General features: G+C 44.3%; 1 protein-coding gene across 6 annotated transcripts in view; it reads left to right on the top strand.

Moving 5' to 3' along the window:
• CHD9 (chromodomain helicase DNA binding protein 9) overlaps positions 1-17,348 on the top strand; it is a 244,096-nt gene that overhangs the window by 34,232 nt on the left and 192,516 nt on the right. For 2 of the 6 annotated variants that reach the window (XM_019932509.3, XM_019932505.3), the window contains exon 1: positions 15,991-16,190. The exons of 2 other annotated variants lie outside the window; for them this stretch is intronic. The gene's annotated coding sequence lies outside the window, so the exon portion shown is untranslated. Of the gene's footprint in view, positions 1-15,867; positions 15,950-15,990; positions 16,191-17,348 lie in introns of those variants that run through there. 2 more of the 6 variants (XM_019932504.3, XM_019932507.3) reach the window with 2 other exon arrangements.

Here is a 17,348-nt window from a genome sequence, read left to right as displayed (position 1 = left end):
CCACACCCCACACCTTACATATGATGTGGTTACACTGTAGCATTTTGAAAAAAAAAAAAAAAATCAATCTCATTTAGCATCCTGCTTCCCAGATGGGCTACCCTACATCTATTCTAAATATTTAAAAAAAAAAGACTGTATTTCGTCCTTGAAAGTATTTAGGAAAGGAAATACGTACGTTCGTTCCACCAAATATATATGTATATAAAGGAAAGATTACATCAAAACTTCTGAGCAACCTTCCAGCTTTAAAATATGTAGTCACTCTCATCATCAAGAAGTTCTCCTTGGACTTCCCTGGTGGCACAGTGGTTAAGAATCCGCCTGCCAATGCAGGGGACACGGGTTCGAGCCCTGGGAAGATCCCACATGCCACAGATCAACTAAGCCGGTGCGTCACAACTACTGAGCCTGTGCTCTAGAGCCCGTGAGCCACAACTACTGAAGCCCACGCACCTAGAGCCCGTGCTCCGCAACAAGAGAAGCCACCACAATGAGAAGCCCACGCACCACAATGAAGAGTAGCCCCTGCTCGCCGCAACTAGAGAAAGCCTGCACGCAGCAACGAAGACCCAATGCAGCCAAAAATAAATAAACTTATATTAAAAAAAAAAGTTCTCCTTTCTATCTGTTAACTATTTTTAAAAAAATATTTATTTATTTATTTGGTTGCCCCAAGTCTTAGTTGCAGCAGGCGGGCTCCTCAGTTGCGGCACGTGGACTCCTTAGTTGTGGCATGGGAACTCTTGGTTGCGGCATGCATGTGGGATCTAGTTCCCTGACCAGGGATCGAACCTGGGCCCCTGCATTGGGAGTGCAGAGTCTTAACCACTGCGCCAGCAGGGAAGTCCCCTGTTATCTATTGAAATAATTGTCACCCGAGGCTTGAGCATGATACGTGACAAGTTCATTTATTTCATAAACCTTTATTGAGTATCTGCTGTGGACCAGGCACTGCCACAGCCCTGAGGATGTGGTGGACAGACAGAGATCTTTATCCCACGGGGCTTATGTTCTAGTGGAGGTGGAGACAGTAAACAACAGCAAAAGATACAGTATATTACATGGTGCTAAGTGATATGGGGACAAATAAAGCAGGGGACGCAGTAGGGAGTGTGGGGACAAGGGGGGAGGGTCACATTTTTTAAAAAAATTATTTTATTTTGGGCTGCGTTGTGTCTTCGTTGCTGCACGCAGGCTTTCTCTAGTTGCGGTGAGCAGGGGCTGCTCTTCGTTGCGGTGCGTGGGCTTCTCATTGTGGTGGCTTCTCTTGTTCCGGAGCACGGGCTCTAGGCACGCGGGCTTCAGTAGTTGTGGCACGCAGGCTCAGTAGTTGTGGCTCACAGGCTCTAGAGCACAGGCTTGGTAGTTATGGCACGCAGGCTTAGTTGCTCCGCAGCATGTGGGATCTTCCTGGACCAGGGCTCGAACCCGTGTCCCCTGCATCGGCGGGCGGATTCTTAACCACTGTGCCACCAGGGAAGTCCGAGGGTCACAATTTTAATTTGTGAGGTTAAGGAAGGCCTCACTGAGAAAGTAGCATTTGAACAAAGTCCTGGAGGAGGGGAGGTGATATAATGGTGGCCCTTCAGGTACAAAGTAAATAAACCTCCTTTGTGGTATAATTTGAGGGTAAGCCCTTTTTATCTCCAAATGTTCTTTTCACCAACTAATCATGATTCCTAAAATTCTATTATTAGTGATATACACTTAGGTTAAGATGCTAAAATAAAAAATATACAGTTCTGAACTATTAAAACCTTTGGGTGAATTTGTTTATCTGATACTTTTGTAAGTTTCAGCGATGGAGGAGAGTAAGGTGATTGAACAGGGGGAGGTATGTGCAGTGATAACAGATTTGAGGACGTGCAAGGGGCAAGAATGTGACACAAGGGCCTGGGTTGCCGCCGCTGGGAGCAGGACTGAATCCTCCTTAAGAATTGCTCTCATTTTGCCTGCTGTGTCCACACCCATGTTGCCCAGTCCTGGGGCTGATCCTGGGGTTCTCAGCCAGTTCCTCCTGACCATAGTGCTAAGGGAGGTGCTCTGGGATGCAGGAAACAGGCTGATGGGTGGTTTAATAACATCTCCCCGGGGGCTCGGCAGAGTGTTTGGAGTTGTGCTGCAGACAGTCGTGTAAAAGGGGACACACAGGAAAGCAAGTCTGAGACTTGTAGCTCTATTAGTCTGTGGTTAATTTAACAGCTCTCAGAAAAATAAACGAGTCAGGAAACTCTGAAAGTTTCCTCCTTAATCAATGCAGGAAAGCAGCATTATGTATGATGACATTCACCTCATCTTTTGAAATGAGATTATCCCCTATGTCTGTATCTTAGGTTTACCTTTGTTCCTATAAGTCCCATTCTCAAAAAATCCTTCTATAGACAAAAGCTTTAGACCATGGGTCACAAACTCAAATGCCTACAGGGACCAGAGAATAATGGACACGAGTAGGTAGGGATTGGTGGGGACCGAGACACAGTGGAGAGTGCTTGCCTCTCCTCAGCTCCTGGGAGTGTTATCAACTGGGAATGAAAGTTCAGTATTGCTAGAATTTTTCATTTTTCAACAGAAGGTGGAAATCCAAATTTTTAGGCAAAATCTTCTGATTTTTAAATGTTGGCAACCAGTCCAAGACAGTTGGATACACTGTACAGGCCATTTAGGATGTCTGATATAAACAGAGAATTTTGGTACATTATGGAACACGATAGCGAAGGTAGGCAGAGGAGGGACATCTGATCAACCTGCAAGTTTGAGAAGGTAAATTTTTTAGGGAGTTGACTGCTTTGCCAAGGTTCTGCCTCATCTCTTTAACCAGTTATCTTGGGAAATAAATCAAAATTTCCCAAGTATGCTATTTGAAGAATTCAAAGCTAGGAACCTTGGAGTCGTCCTGGTGGCATGGGAGAAAATGCTGAACAGAGAATTCAGAGGCCTGGGTCCTAGTGTTGGTTCTTTCACAAACTCAGGGGGCTACCTTGGGTGGATCTCTCAGTCCCTTGGGGTTTAATTCCCTTATCTGCAGAATGAGGGGCTGGACTTAACGGATTTTTAGAATGTCCCCTTCCAAGCCCAGGAAGTCTTCAGACATGCATTCAAGGGGTGGAGAAGGGCAGGGCATCCCAAAGCTCACAGAAAGGCTGCTCAGCTTTTGTTCTGTTTTTTCATTCGGGACTTCTGCTTTTCTGTGTTTTAGATCTTGAGCTTCTGCCAAAAAAAAAAAAATCTTTTTAAAGAAAGAGTTTCCTCATTTTCAAAAAAGTTTCAAAATCATTAAAGTAGTTTATCAGTATCAATAATATGTTATTAGTTGAGGTTTGCAAACTCTATGAGGTGTGCAGCTAATCGAAATGATAGGTTTTTTCTCCATTTGTCTACCACTGCTTGTCTGGTTACAGCTGCTGCCAGCTCCCACCTCAGGCATAAATCAAATCAACAAGTGGCCAACAAATAGTTTAGGAAGATCTGACACACGACCCAGTTCAATAGATTGTTTGGGGGGGATTTAAGAAAATCTTTCTTTTGGTGATCAGATGTGTTGTTTTTGTGATACTATATATACCTATAAGATAGAGTCATATTTGCTACTAAATAAGCTTTTCCTGGTTCACATGATTTGGTAAATTATAGCAACTTTTCACAGTGATCTGCAGCTTCCAGGGGCTCTGACACTGGGAGAAATCTGAAAATCACTCGACTGACTTTTAAAAATTAGCTGTAATTTATTGATAATCTAATATGTGCCGGTTTTAGGTATATCATCTCTAAGCTTCAGATTATTTGCACTGCAAAAGAGATATTTTTAATCTCTATTTTACTAATAAATAAAGAAACTAAGTGAGGTTAAACTAGGTGAGGTTAAAGACTTACCTGGACCACATAGGATTCTAACCCATACCTGTCCCAGCATGTTCTCAGCCAGACAACCTCAAAGGTCGCTTCTAACCTTGAGAAGTTAGGAGGCAGGAGTTCTTCTGTTTTAAGCTGTCCTAGGATCAACTGCAAAACTGCTGTCAACTTGCAACTTTCCAGATCCTCTTACCTACTGAAACCCTTGAATTAAGTTTTGTTAACTCATAGTCATTCAAGTTTAGTGCCCTGATCTTTACTAATAAGAGGGTCTCTGAATTTAAATAGTCCCTTGCATAGTCAGGACATCTTCTGTAGGAGATGAAAGAACTTTAGATCAGACTTTTGGGGATGAATAGGTGGATTTATCGTGTTATGTCTGTACTTGGCCAAGCTGAGTTTCTCCTGTTGCAGAAGAAATGGCTTTCCCTGTTGGGTGATCTACATACTGTTCTGGTCTAATGGATTCAGTTTCCCTAGTGGACAACTTTTTTGTTCAACACTTTGCTGGACACATAGTATAACCTAGGTCAGTATTTCTAATGACAGTAACCACTGGATTTATTTACTTATTTATTTGCTTAAAAGTTCACCTACATGGGCTTCCTTGGTGGCGCAGTGGTTAAGAATCTGCCTGCCAATGCAAGGGACATGGGTTCGAGCCCTGGCCTGGGAAGATCCCACATGCCATGGGGCAGCTGAGCCTGTGCGCCACAACTACTGAGCCTGTGCTCTAGAGCTCGCGAGCCACAACTACTGGAGCCCGCACACCTAGAGCCCGTGCTCCGCAACAAGAGAAGCCACCGCAATGAGAAGCCCGTGCATCGCAACGAAGAGTAGCCCCCTCTCGCTGCAACTAGAGAAAGCCCGCGTGCAGCAACAAAGACCCAATGCAGCCAAAAATAAATTAAATAATTTTTTAAAAAAGGAGCTTATAAAAAAATGTTCACCTACAAGACAGTAGACCAGTAATTTTCATTTACACACTGCAACATTTTCGGAGAATAATGTTTGTGAACATTATTAGTAAGAAACAGAAATGTGAGGCAGAGAGCATAGGTGTTCTGATTCTCATTTAACAGGCAAGAAAAATTGCTTATAATTCATTCACTTGGCAAGTGGTAGGGCCTGAATTTCTACTTGTAATCCTGTGTGCTCCATTTTACTAAAGTCATTTGGTTTTTCTAACTGGAGGGGAAACCAATTGACTTTCAGCATGAATCTAGGTTTTGTTAACAGTTCTGATGGTGATTTTGAAAAATAAAGGAAAAATAGTTTATTAATTGCACAGCTTGAGAAAAATATCAATAACCATTGCTTTTCCTTAAAAAAAAAAGTAGAGGTCCCAATTATTCATAAGGTCTTCAAATTTAGAGTTTGCCATAACAAAAAATATGGACAAATGTTTCTGAGCCCACCACTACTTGGTCTCTGTTTCCTGCAAGAAAGAGGATGGAATTTGGACACATCCCTCTGGGAGCATTGTTTTTTATTCACTTTGCACTTGAGTGATTGGTTGATTGCCTCTGACTTCTACAGCTATATGAAGGGGTTTGTTGATGACTTTCTTTTATGAAGGAAGAGAGAAGTGTGCTGGAACTTTCCCCTTTGAGTTTGAGGTTTTGAGAGCAGGTCCTAACAGATGAACCTCAGTTACTTGGGTGCCTTTTCTCTTTCTTTCCTGGGAGGTTAATTTTTCATTTGGTTTGTGCCTAATTCTGCCCCTTTGCGATAGCGAGGCAGGTATTCAGAAGCCACAAGGGTAGTCTGAAGAACACTTTAGGTTGCCCTAGACAGAGGTGACACAGAAACGACTCACCTAGAGGATAAGAACACGGTAGTTGGATAGTTATTCAGTTTCGTGTTACTTAGAGCAGTACTTTCTACCTTGGCTGCACAAGCAATGACACAAAGAGGTTTTAAAACATATTGGTGCCTGAGACTCATCACCCCTAGGTTGGGGCAGGGTCTAAGCAAAGGTAACTTTTAGGTTTCCCAGGTGATTCTAGTATGCAGTTAGCTTTGAGAATCTCTCATCGAGGCTTCCAATATCTTATTCAAAACCAGGTGAGATAACCCCAAATGACAGCAGTTCTTTCTCCCAGGACATTACAGGTATTTTGGGTAAACATTTCATTCAGTGGAAAATACACATTTCTTTTTTTCTCTTTCTTTTTTTTTAAGTGAGAGTTTTTTTTTTAATTTTTATTTTATATTGGAGCACAGTTGATTAACAATGTTATGTTAGTTTCAGGTGTACAGCAAAGTGATTCAGTTATACATATACATGTATCTATTCTTTTTAAAATTCTTTTCCCATTCTGGTCATTACGGAATATTGAGTAGAGTTCCCTGTGCTATACAGTAGGTCCTAGTTGGTTATCTATTATAAATATAGTGGTGAAAATACACACTTCTTGAGCACCTGTGTTCTAGGTGCCGAGAATACTTCCAGGAACAAGACTGAGCCTGCCTTGGCCTCGAGATGCTTGGTTTCTAGTGGGCGGAGACAAACACACACACACAGGATTGTGGTGTTTACAAGGAACCCACCGGGGTAATTAGGGGTCAATGAAGGCCTCTGTGAGGAGCAGCCATACCTAGAGCCTACGGAAAGGCAGAGGGAATAGAGGGTGAAAAGTTCCCGAGACAAGGAAGAGTGGTATGTTTGAGGAACAGAAAAGACTGCAGTCACTTTTGTTTATCTACAAACAGGAGTGCCAGAGAATGAGCAAGCTCCAGCCTGACATTTCTTACAGTTTCCACAAATCACTCCGTATATTCTTGCCAAATAGTACACACTCTGAAAAGGGAACACAAGGAAAAGTGTCTTCTAGGAGCCAGGGTACTGTGTGCTGGACGAAGACGGCTCCACGGGATTAGCCAAAAATTGCTGACTATGCGAAAAAGTCAGGCAGTCCTCCATGACACTGAGCTAGACCGTGAGAAAAGGGAGAATTCAGTTATGTATTTGATAGCCAGAGGATTTGGCCTAATGCTTCGGTCTTTTATCTTGTTGCTAACCATCACTCAAATACAGCCAATCAGTGAGGCAGAACTGGCCCCGTTTTGGGAGAAATTCAGTTCTCTGATATACTAGTTTTGAGGTCTCTACCCAGCCAGACTTTCTGGAAGGTGAAACGTTTGTCAACTATTTGTAATGTTGGAGAAATCAAATATGTGCCTGTAGGAGACAATTTCTATGAATTTCTTGTTTTAAGAAACATTGACTCAGCTCCTTTCCTGGTTTCCACACAAGACTTCTACTTAAACTGCACAGGGTCTGGGAATTCCCTGGCAGTCCAGTGGTTAGCACTCTGCGCTTTCACTGCTAAGGGCCCAGGTTCAGTCTCTGGTTGGGGAACTAAGATCCCCCAAGCCATGTGGCGTGGCCAAAAAGAAAAAAAAAAGGAATTGTGCAGGGTCACTAACTGCTTACCATCTAATGGTAACCAGAAAGCTACACTGACTTACTTTCAACAAAATTTTCTAAGGCCTCTCTGCTCTTGAATTTAAAAAAAATTTTTTCAGTCATATAACCTGGAATTAATTTTCCTGGTTGGCATGTTGTCACTCTTCCTCTATAAAACAAACCATGGGGTTCAGTGCAGAGAAAACAACTATAATGAATATGCATCCTCAATCAGAATGTCCAGGAATTCCAATAATCTCCACATGCTTTTACGTAAGAGACCGCATGCTGCCCTGATAAAAAAAGAGTGCTTTAAAAGGTGATATTAATAAGAAAGATAGCCCTTCTTAAGAAATCCATATGAGGTAAGAAAAAACTCACTCAGTTATTTAAAAAAAATGCAAGACCATGTAATGGTTAAAGGATTTATTTTATTCCTAACAATAATATACGAGTTTTATAAGCTCTTTCCAAGACAGAATAAGGAGCGTGAAACCTGGCCGATGGGATTATGGAAAGATGGTGACCAAATTATAGTCATGGCTATAACTAACGAGGAAAAACAAATCAAGAAATATTCAGAGGAAACCTGGTGCAATTTTCTCTTTTTTGAAGCTTAAACAAGACAAGATGGGTTTAAATTGCACCAGGATGGATTTCTCCTTGAAATAAGATGCCCATAATGCCTATAAAACAAACCAGTTGATTAGAAAAATACATGTCTACAGTTTCCATTAGTCCTTAGGCTCTGTGGTATAGAGCATACGTGGTTTTTTTAGTATACCAATTACAGTACCTGTAAATGAAAGTTAAGTATTAATAAATTAATAAAAATAATTAATTAGTGGGTATTATTTACTTGACAAAACTTTCGCCATGAGGCGAAAGGACCATGCTATCTTTTTCATTGTTGGATTCCCAGCACCTAGCACTGTACCTGACACTTCACGGATATTCTTTTTTTTTTTCTTTTTTCTTCTTTGGCCATGCACACCGTTTGCGGGACTTAGTTCCCTGACCAGGCATTGAACCCGGACCCCGGCAGTGAAAGCGCTGAGTCCTAACCACTGGACCACCAGGGAATTCCTTTTCAGAGATATTCTTTAATTATTTGTTGAATGAATTAATTTCTTAAATTGCAGCTGCCCATCATGCATTTCATCTCCCCAAACTTGATTTAGATATAACTTCTCCAGGAATGCTTATATTACCCAAAGAGAAGCAGATGAACAAAGAGAGGGAATAAGGTGCTCAGGGATGTCTTATCAAGGAAAACAGCAAAACCTCTTTTTTTTTTTTCTGAAGACCTTTTAAGATTAGGACAAGCAACTTTTGTTTGTTGGTTTGTTTGTTTTGTTTTGTTTTGTTTTTGGCCGTACCATGCAGCATGTGGGATCTTAGTTCCCTGACTGGAGATCGAATCCGGGCCCTTGGCAGTGAGAGCTCGGAGTCCTAACCACTGGACCGCCAGGGAATTCCCAGGACAAGCAACTGTTTATAAAAGCAAAACAGTGGAAAATTTGAACTGCCAAGTAGGATCATGCTTTGAAGTATATTTCTAGCTAAAAGCAGGGGATAAAATAGATACAACTTAGAGACTCTTAAGATCTGTCCCTGATTAAGTAGGCCTAAGATAAGAGTCTGAAGAATGGCTGCCTGGCTGAACACATCCTTTGGATGTTGTTATCAGCAGCCAGTAGATTTGAAAACAGTGCTGAACATGCTTTTAATTGATCTTTGAGGTGCTCTAAGCTACAACTGAAAGCCTGCCCTTTTTTCTATTTGCTTGAACAAGGGTCTGAAAAGGGAGGCTGAAGAGCTTTCTAATGATATCCTTTACCCTTTCTTCTAAAAAGAACCTATGTTTTCCACTGAGTTAAGGAAATTTCACAACACCCAGGGGCTAAAGTGAAGTTAGTTTTTATTCACTACTGAACCAACTTTCAGATTCTTTTCCTAGAGTGGAGAAGTATCTAAGCTCTTCAAGCTACTATTCGTTATTGCAGAAAGATGGAAATCATGTTATATTCCATAATATAATGGGGCATAAAACATTTAAGTTATGAATGTACATAAAATGTGTAAGAGATTAAAAAAGCATTCCTAAAGTACTTACCTTTGGTCTGTGAAACAACATTTTCTTTAGTGCCTCAACCTGTGAATGAATGTCAATAAAGATGAATGAGAAGATATTTTGTCCAAACACATTTGTTCAGTATTTATTATTATTATTATTTTAATATATTTATTTATATTTGGCTGGGTTGAGTCTTCGTTGCTGTGTGCAGGCTTTCTCTAGTTGCGGCAAGCGGGGGCTACTCTTCGTTGTGGTGCACAGGCTTCTCATTGCGATGGCTTCTCTTTGTTGGGGAGCACGGGCTCTAGGCACACGGGCTTCAGTAGTTGTGGAACACGGGCTCAGTAGTTGTGGCTCTCGGGCTCTAGAGTGCAGGCTCAGTAGTTGTGGCACATGGGTTTAGTTGCTCCGCGGCACGTAGGATCATCCCAGACCAGGGATTGAACCCGTGTCCCCTGCATTGGCAGGCAGATTCTTAACTGTGCCACCAGGGAAGTCCCCAGTTTTTATTATTAATAATTTAATATTATTTATATGAAAATAATAATCCCTTCTTCTGTAGCCAACACAGCTGCCAGTCTGGTACACATACATGGTGAGGGTAAGGTAAATTATACCAAAGTCACAAAACTGGTGAGCCCAATGTGAGAAATAACAGTGCCACTCCAACAGTCTTCAGGTTAAAAGAATTATTTGCTGCTGAATTAATATAAATATAATTAAAATATATGTGTTCCTTTTGTCTCAACATGTGTTCCTATATGTGTGTGTGTGTATATATACACATATATACCTAATATATGGATTTAATGAATGTAATACTATAAAAAGAAGTTGCTGGCTATGCATTACTTTTTAAAAAACAGCTTTATTGCAATAGTATTTACTTAGCATAAAATTCACACTTCAGTGGTATTTAGTATATCCACAGAGTTGTACAAACATCACCACAATCTAATTTTAGAACATTTTCATTACCCCTCCATAAGTACCTATTATCAATCACTCTCCATTCTTCGTCCCCTTCCCTCCTACCCAGTCCTAGGCACCCACTAATCCACTTTCTGTCTCTCTAGATTTGCTTATTCTGGACATTTCATATAAATGGAATCATATATATGGCCTTTTGTATCTGGCTTTTATCATTCTACATAATGTTTTCAGGGTTATTCCATGTTGTAGCATGTAGCAGTACTCAATCCTTTTTTTAAAAATTATTTATTTATTTAGGCTGTGCTGAGTCTCAGTTGCGGCACGTGGGATCTTCGTTGTAGCACGCAGGATCTTTAGTTGTGGCATGCGGACTCTTAAGTTACAGCATGCCTGCAGGATCTAGTTCCCCCACCAAGGATCGAACCCAGGCCTCCTGCATTGGGAGCACGAAGTCTTACCCACTGGACCGTCAGGGAAGTCCCCTCAATCCTTTTTATGGCTGAATAATTTTCCTTTGTATGGATATAACACTTTTGTTCATCCATTTGTCAGTTGATGGATATTTGGGTTGTTTCCACTTTGGGGCTATTATGAATAATGCTGCTATGAACATTTATGTGTAAGTTATTGTGTGGAATATGTTTTCATTTCTTTGGGGTTTCTGGGTCATGTAATAACTATGTTTAACTTTTTGAAGAACTGTTTACCAAAGTGGCTGCGCCATTTTACATTCCCACCAGCAAAGTATGAGGGTTCTAACTTCTCCATGTCCTCATCAACACTTGTTACTGCCTGTCTTTTTTATTATAGCCGTCCTAATCGATGTGAAGTGGTATTTCATTGTGGTTTTGATTTGCATTTCTTTAATAACTGATGATTATTAGAGTGTATTTTATTGTGTGCATATTGACCATTGTATATCTTCTCTGGAGAAATGTCTATTTAAAACTACTTTGCCCATTTTAAAATTGGATTTTTAAAAAAATGTTGAGTTGTAAGAGCTCTTTATACATCTGGATACTATACCCTTATCAGACGTATGATTTGAAAGTATTTTCTGTCATTCTGTAGGTGTTTTTCTTTGAACTTTCTTAATGGTGTTCTTTGAAGCACAAAGGTTTTCTATTTTGATATTCAATTTATTTTTTTCTTTAGTTGCTTGTGCAAAAGTTTTTAATTTTAATGAAGTCCAATTTATATTTTCTTTTGTTGCTTATGCTTTGGTATCATATATAAGAAACCATTGCCTAACCCAAGTTCCTGAAGATTTACTCCTATGTTTTCTTCTTAGACTCTTATAGTTTTACCTCTTACATTTAGCTCTATCATCCCTTTTCATTTATGTTTTGTATTTGGTGTGAGGTAGGGATCCAACTTCATTCTCTAGCGTTTGAATATAGTTTTCTTTCTCGATTTAAATATCTTGGCACCCTTGTTGAAAATCAATTGACTATAAATGTAAAGGTTTATTTCTGGACTCTCAGTTCTATTCCATTGATCTATGTGTCTATTCTTGTGCTAGTACCACACTGTCCAATTACTGTAGTGTTGTAGTAAGTTTTGAAATCAGGAAGTGTGAGTCTTCCAACTTTCTTCTTTTTCAAGGTTGTTTTGACTATTCTGTGGGCATCACTTCTGTAGGTCTCACTGAAGTAGGGTCTAATCCTTAGTTTTGCAGTTTTAGGATCTTGATTGTATCAGTTTTTCCCCAAAGTGAACAGTACCAGAGCATTGGTTCATACCCCTCAAACTTGCAAGAAAATGCCAAGTTTGATATACCATATACATTTTGAGATAGTCCTTTTTTGGTAACCTCAACCAAAATGCCTATACAGGGAACTCCCCCTTACAAGGTGCCAAATTAGTTGATAAAAGTTTGCTTGATAAACATGGAATTGGAAACTAAGGCTGAGGGAGGAATATAGTGTAATGGTTAAGAGTTACAGGCTTTAGGGCCAATCAGTTCTAAGTTTGAATCCTATCTCTGCCACTCAATGATTGTGTAACCAGGGCAAGATTTTGAACCCTCTCCATCTGTAAAATGGGGAAAATAATCCCTTTCTCATAGAGTCGCTGTGAAGGTAAATTAAAATAACAAATATGCAATACTATAACAAAGTTGGAAGTTGCTGGCTTCCTTGGCTAAACTCTTATAAACCCTTACACAGTACTTGGGACTAGTTAGATTTCAGTAAATGTACCTATTGGAGACACTTGTAGAATGCTTCATTCGGGTTGTGAAGAAAGGCTCTCTGACATAGCACAGGCTTCCTAGTGACCTGAAACATTGTGTCTACAGATATGGGGGTCTTTTTGGTTTGAAAGACTTTGGGTAGGAATGGACCCAATTTTACTCTAGAGTGGAATAGAGGATCCTGGAGAGAGCATTGCCTAGTTCTGGACATTCCATTGCCTGATGGAACTAGTAGGCCAGTGTTGCTAGATTTTGATGTTGATGATATTGATTCTTATTAATTTAAATTGCAAAGAGTAGTGTTTACTGATGTAGCCTCTAAATTCCGGGATTTAGAGCCATCCTTTGCAATGGTTTTTCCAGAGTGCACATATCCAGAAACCTCAGTTACCAAGAATACTACTAAGGGGCTTCCTTGGTGGTGCAGTGGTTGAGAGTCTGCCTGCTGATGCAGGGGACACGGGTTTGTGCCCCGGTCCGGGAAGATCCCACATACTGCGGGGCGGCTGGGCCCGTGAGCCATGGCCACTGAGCCTGCGCTCCGCAACGGGAGAGGCCACAACAGTGAGAGGCCCACATACTGCAAAAAAAAAAAAAAAAAATACTACTACTAAGATTTCAGAAGTAAGCAAAAACTCGTCATTGAGCAAAATAGATGTCAAAAACCCTCACGTGCTTGGGGACTTCCCTGGTAGTCCAGTGGTTAATACTCTGCGCTTCCAATACAGGGGGCCCAGGTTTGATCCCTGGTCAGGGAACTGTATCCCGCATGCCCCAAATAAAGATCCCACATGTTGCAACGAAGATCCTTAATGCAGCAAAGAAGATCTCGCATGGCACAACTAAGACTGGTGCAGTCAAATAAGTAAATAAATAAATATTTTTAAAAACGAAAAAAACGGGCTTCCCTGGTGGTGCAGTGGTTAAGAATCCGCCTGCCAATGCAGGGGACACGGGTTCGAGCCCTGGTATGGGAAGATCCCACATGCTGCGGAGCAACTAAGCCCGTGCGCCACAACTACTGAGCCTGTGTGCCACAACTACTGAGCCCACACGCCTAGAGCCCGTGCTCTGCGACAAGAGAAACCACTGCAATGAGAAGCCCGCACACCACAATGAAGAGTAGCCCCTGCTCGCAGCAACTAGAGAAAGCCCGTGTGCAGCAACAAAGACCCAACGCAGCCAAAATTAATTAATTAAAAACAAAAAACCAAAAAAACCTCATGTGCTTAACTCACAGGAGAACCCCACAGAAAATCTTTACTCAAATCTTGAAAGTCTAAACTAATAGAAGTTTATCTGTGTCTAGGTTCATAGTACAATAGAAGCATTAAAAACAAAACAAAAAAACAACGAAAGAAGGTTGTTAGGTAGGACAATGGAGAAGTGTCAGCCCAGGAGTGATAAAGGAGACAAAAAAACCCGAAAACAAACAAACAAAAAAAAACAGATGTAAATTTAATCATAAAAACAGCATTCTAGAGGTCATTATTATAGGGACAAATCTACATAATTTTGAGGGCATTCATTGGTCATAATAAACTGCAATAGTGTTGATAATGATGCTCCTTAATCACCAAACTTTATTTTTTCAAAGGGCTGTATTCAAGAAAACGTGAGTTTTCTTTGGGAGAAAAGTTCTGTCAAGTAGGTAAAGTTGATAAATGAGATGTTACTGGCCTTAGATTTGACTCAACAGGTTGGATTTGCAAACTAAAGTGGTATTCAAATAAGTAGTGTAGCGAGCTCAGAGATGAACTGTTTCCGTGCATTCTTATCCTAGTGTGTAGTTGTTGTTAAGTATCCTTGAGGGGAATCGAAACTGTAATTGTAACTTCTCTCTCAGCAGGGTTTTCTCCTAACCCTTTCAGTATCTCAGCTAAATAGAGTTGTGTTGCTCTACTCTGGAGAGCCTTCACGCGGAATATGAAGAATGAAATTACTTGGCAACTAGCACTCTGTATACCGCGGCCATTCCATTCTGGTGAGGCATAAACAAGCACAGTGACATTGCTCTATGCTTCTTTGTGAAGACAGAAAGTCAAGAGATTTCTGTCAACTGTAAAGTGAATGTTAGATATCACCCTCCTAGGATTTGAAACGGTAAACAGTTCCGAACAAACATCAGGGAGGCTGGCTGAAGTTCTAACGTTCCATTATTTTGTCTTCTCTCGTTCTAATATGGATGCTTAAGTTTTAGTCAGGTATTAAAGCCAGCTCAGGGCCTGAAAGAGAGACCGGTAGAATTTTAGAATCGGAAGGCTTTTAGAAAAATGTGTCCAGCCTCTTCATTTCACAGAAGGGAAAACCGAGGCCTTGGGACACGTTATGATTTAATGTAGGTCACTCAGTTAATTAGTGACAGAGCGAGAGGGAACCCAGGTTTCCCCACGCCTTCTTAGGCCGCGGTTTTCTATACGCCCCCTACTTCTGGCCCAACGTCACCTTCTCCCCCGCCCTTCTTTTTTGGCGGGGGCGGGGGGGTCTTTCTTTCCCTTCATAGCTGTTTAATTTAGAACGTGGGCCTGACCATGGAGATGACTAGGTGTGTCAGCCTCAGCTCTCTACCACTCGAGGTGCGTACTCTCTCTAGATTAGGGCTTGGTGCTGGATCTCTCCTCAGCCTGGTGCCTTTTCCGCGGCAGGTGCTTAGCACCTGGACTGAATCGCTGCATCATCGCGGCGACACTCTCCTTGCTCCCGATTTTAAAGCACAGGCGTGTGCCACCGCAGTCTCAGAGCGAAGTGAGAACCAGGGTCCAAGACTACGGCCGTGTCAAGAGGGAGGCTCTAGAAACTCTCGCGGTTCCTCGGCGGCCCCGGGCCCAGCGTGTGAGTGACCTCGGCGCCGACCCCGCCACCGGTCAGCTCGCGGCTAGGGCGTGCCTGCCGGGCCTGACGTGGCGGCCGGGCCGCGGGGAGGGGAGAGGCCGCCGCGAGGGCGCGGCCTGACGTGGCGGCCGCGGCGGGGCGGCGACGGGAGCCCGGGCCACTGCACTGCCCCGCGCTCCGGCCAGAGGGCGCCCGGCCCCAACACTTCCCCGCCCCGAGGCCGCCCAGGGCTCTCGGAGTAACCGCACCGGCGATTGGGTCGGCGGCGCGCGGGGCCATGTTGGAGCCGGGCGGCGACCCCGCCTCCCGCCGCCCTCCGCCCCAGGTCAGGCCGGGCCGTGAGGGAAGGGGAGCGGCAGAGAGGATCCTCCCTCCTCGGTCGCCCGACGCGGCGGGAGCAGCGGCGGGAGCTGCCGCCGTCTCCACCGCCCCTCCGAGCCCGGGCCAATCAGCGGCGCGGGCACAAGTATGCAAATGACGCGCCGGTGCTGCCGGAGTGCCGCTCGCAGGGGCTGGTGGGGTCGCGCTGGGGGAGTGAACTGGGCCAATCAGGCGGGTGCGTGGCGGCGCGGGGGAGGCGGTGCCCCTTCACTCCTCCCTCCTCTCCCTCCCGGCCCCGCGCTGACAGGGGGGCCTGGCCGCGCCGCCGGTAAGTGCCGCAGCTGCCTGTCGCTGCCACCCGCCGCCCCAGGCGTGGGGAGGAAGCCTGGGGCCGCCGCAGGGCAGTGGCCGCTGCTCAACTGGTGGGGAGAGGCGGGGGCGGGTTCTGTCAGCCGGGTGGTCGCCTGAGGCCGCCCCCGCCCGGCCAGCCGCGCGTGTCAGTCTCGGTCGAAGCGGGGGGCGCAGGGGGCGCCTCAGTCATGGCGAAGCCCGAGAACCCGTGAGCGGCGGTGAGTACGTGCCGCCGCCGCTCCGCCGAGGTGGGGGGGTCGGGGCAGGCCGGGCCGCGTTGCAGCCGCCGAGGTGAGGGGCTGGCCCCCGGGGGCGGGCGGGCGAGAGCGCGGGGAGGCCGGGGAGGGGCCACTGCCCGCACGTGCGGCCCAGCCCGCCCGCGGCCAGCCCCGCTCCTGTCATGGCTGCGGGCTGCTGCCCCCGCCCCCCAGCACGCAGACCCCGGGGTCCGGACCCGGCCGCAGCGCCTGTTGCGTCGGATGGAGGTGAGGGCAGGGCGGGCCGGGCGTGGGTAGGCAGGGCCTCCCTTCCCTGCCCCGTGTGAGGTCGGGGCCTCCCCGTCCGCTCGCTTCCCTCCCGAGGGTCGGGCTTCCCTCCATTCTGCAGCCTCTTCCCCCGCCCGCCTGCTTTCTCGCCTCCGTGACTCATGACAAGGCGTCCCGCGCGAGTGCTGGGTGCCCTCGAGCCCTGGACGCCCTCGGCGCTTTTCCTGGCCTAGGCGTCCGGGTTACGACCGCGCTGCCTCTCTGTTATCCTCCGTCCCGAGGGCCTCTCCATGTCTGCAGCAGGGCCCGGACCCCACCAGCCCCTGTGTGTGTCGGGCCTTCGCCGCGACTGCTGCTTTCTTGGGATCTGGGTGTGGGACGTGATGGGTGGTTCCAGGGCTCTCTTCGCGGACATGCATCCCAAAGCCAAGCGCGACCCAGAAAGCCTGGGTGTCTGACTGGCCTGTCGCAGTCGCCAGCTCAGAGTGGTTTCTGTTTGTTCCTTTTTTGGTTTTGTTTTGCTTTTTTCTGGTTTTGTTTTGTTTTTAAGGAAAATAAAACTTTTCAGAACAAAGTAGACAAGAACTTGTTTTTTTAATGGTGATATTTACAGTGTTACTTTCTTGGAAGACTGGGATTTGACGCTTTTGTGACTTTTATCAGTTTATGTGAAATACTCATAAGTACCTCAGAGTCCCCGCCCCCCGTTAAATAAAGTTTATTTTCCTTAATGCAGTCATTATCGCAGTTTAATTTCTCAGTTTTGCATTCCACTTTTCAGCGTTTCGTTTTCTCTGATTTCAGTCTCACCACTTTTACTTAAGTAGCTATGATCTTGAAAAGGAAAGAGGGCTTGTTTTGTAATGTTACTCTATCTAAACTCTGTATAAT

This window comes from Tursiops truncatus, chromosome 19 (genome assembly GCF_011762595.2).
Source record: "Tursiops truncatus isolate mTurTru1 chromosome 19, mTurTru1.mat.Y, whole genome shotgun sequence".
NCBI classification, from domain to species: domain Eukaryota; kingdom Metazoa; phylum Chordata; class Mammalia; order Artiodactyla; family Delphinidae; genus Tursiops; species Tursiops truncatus.
This window is presented reverse-complemented; position numbering and strand designations above follow the sequence as displayed.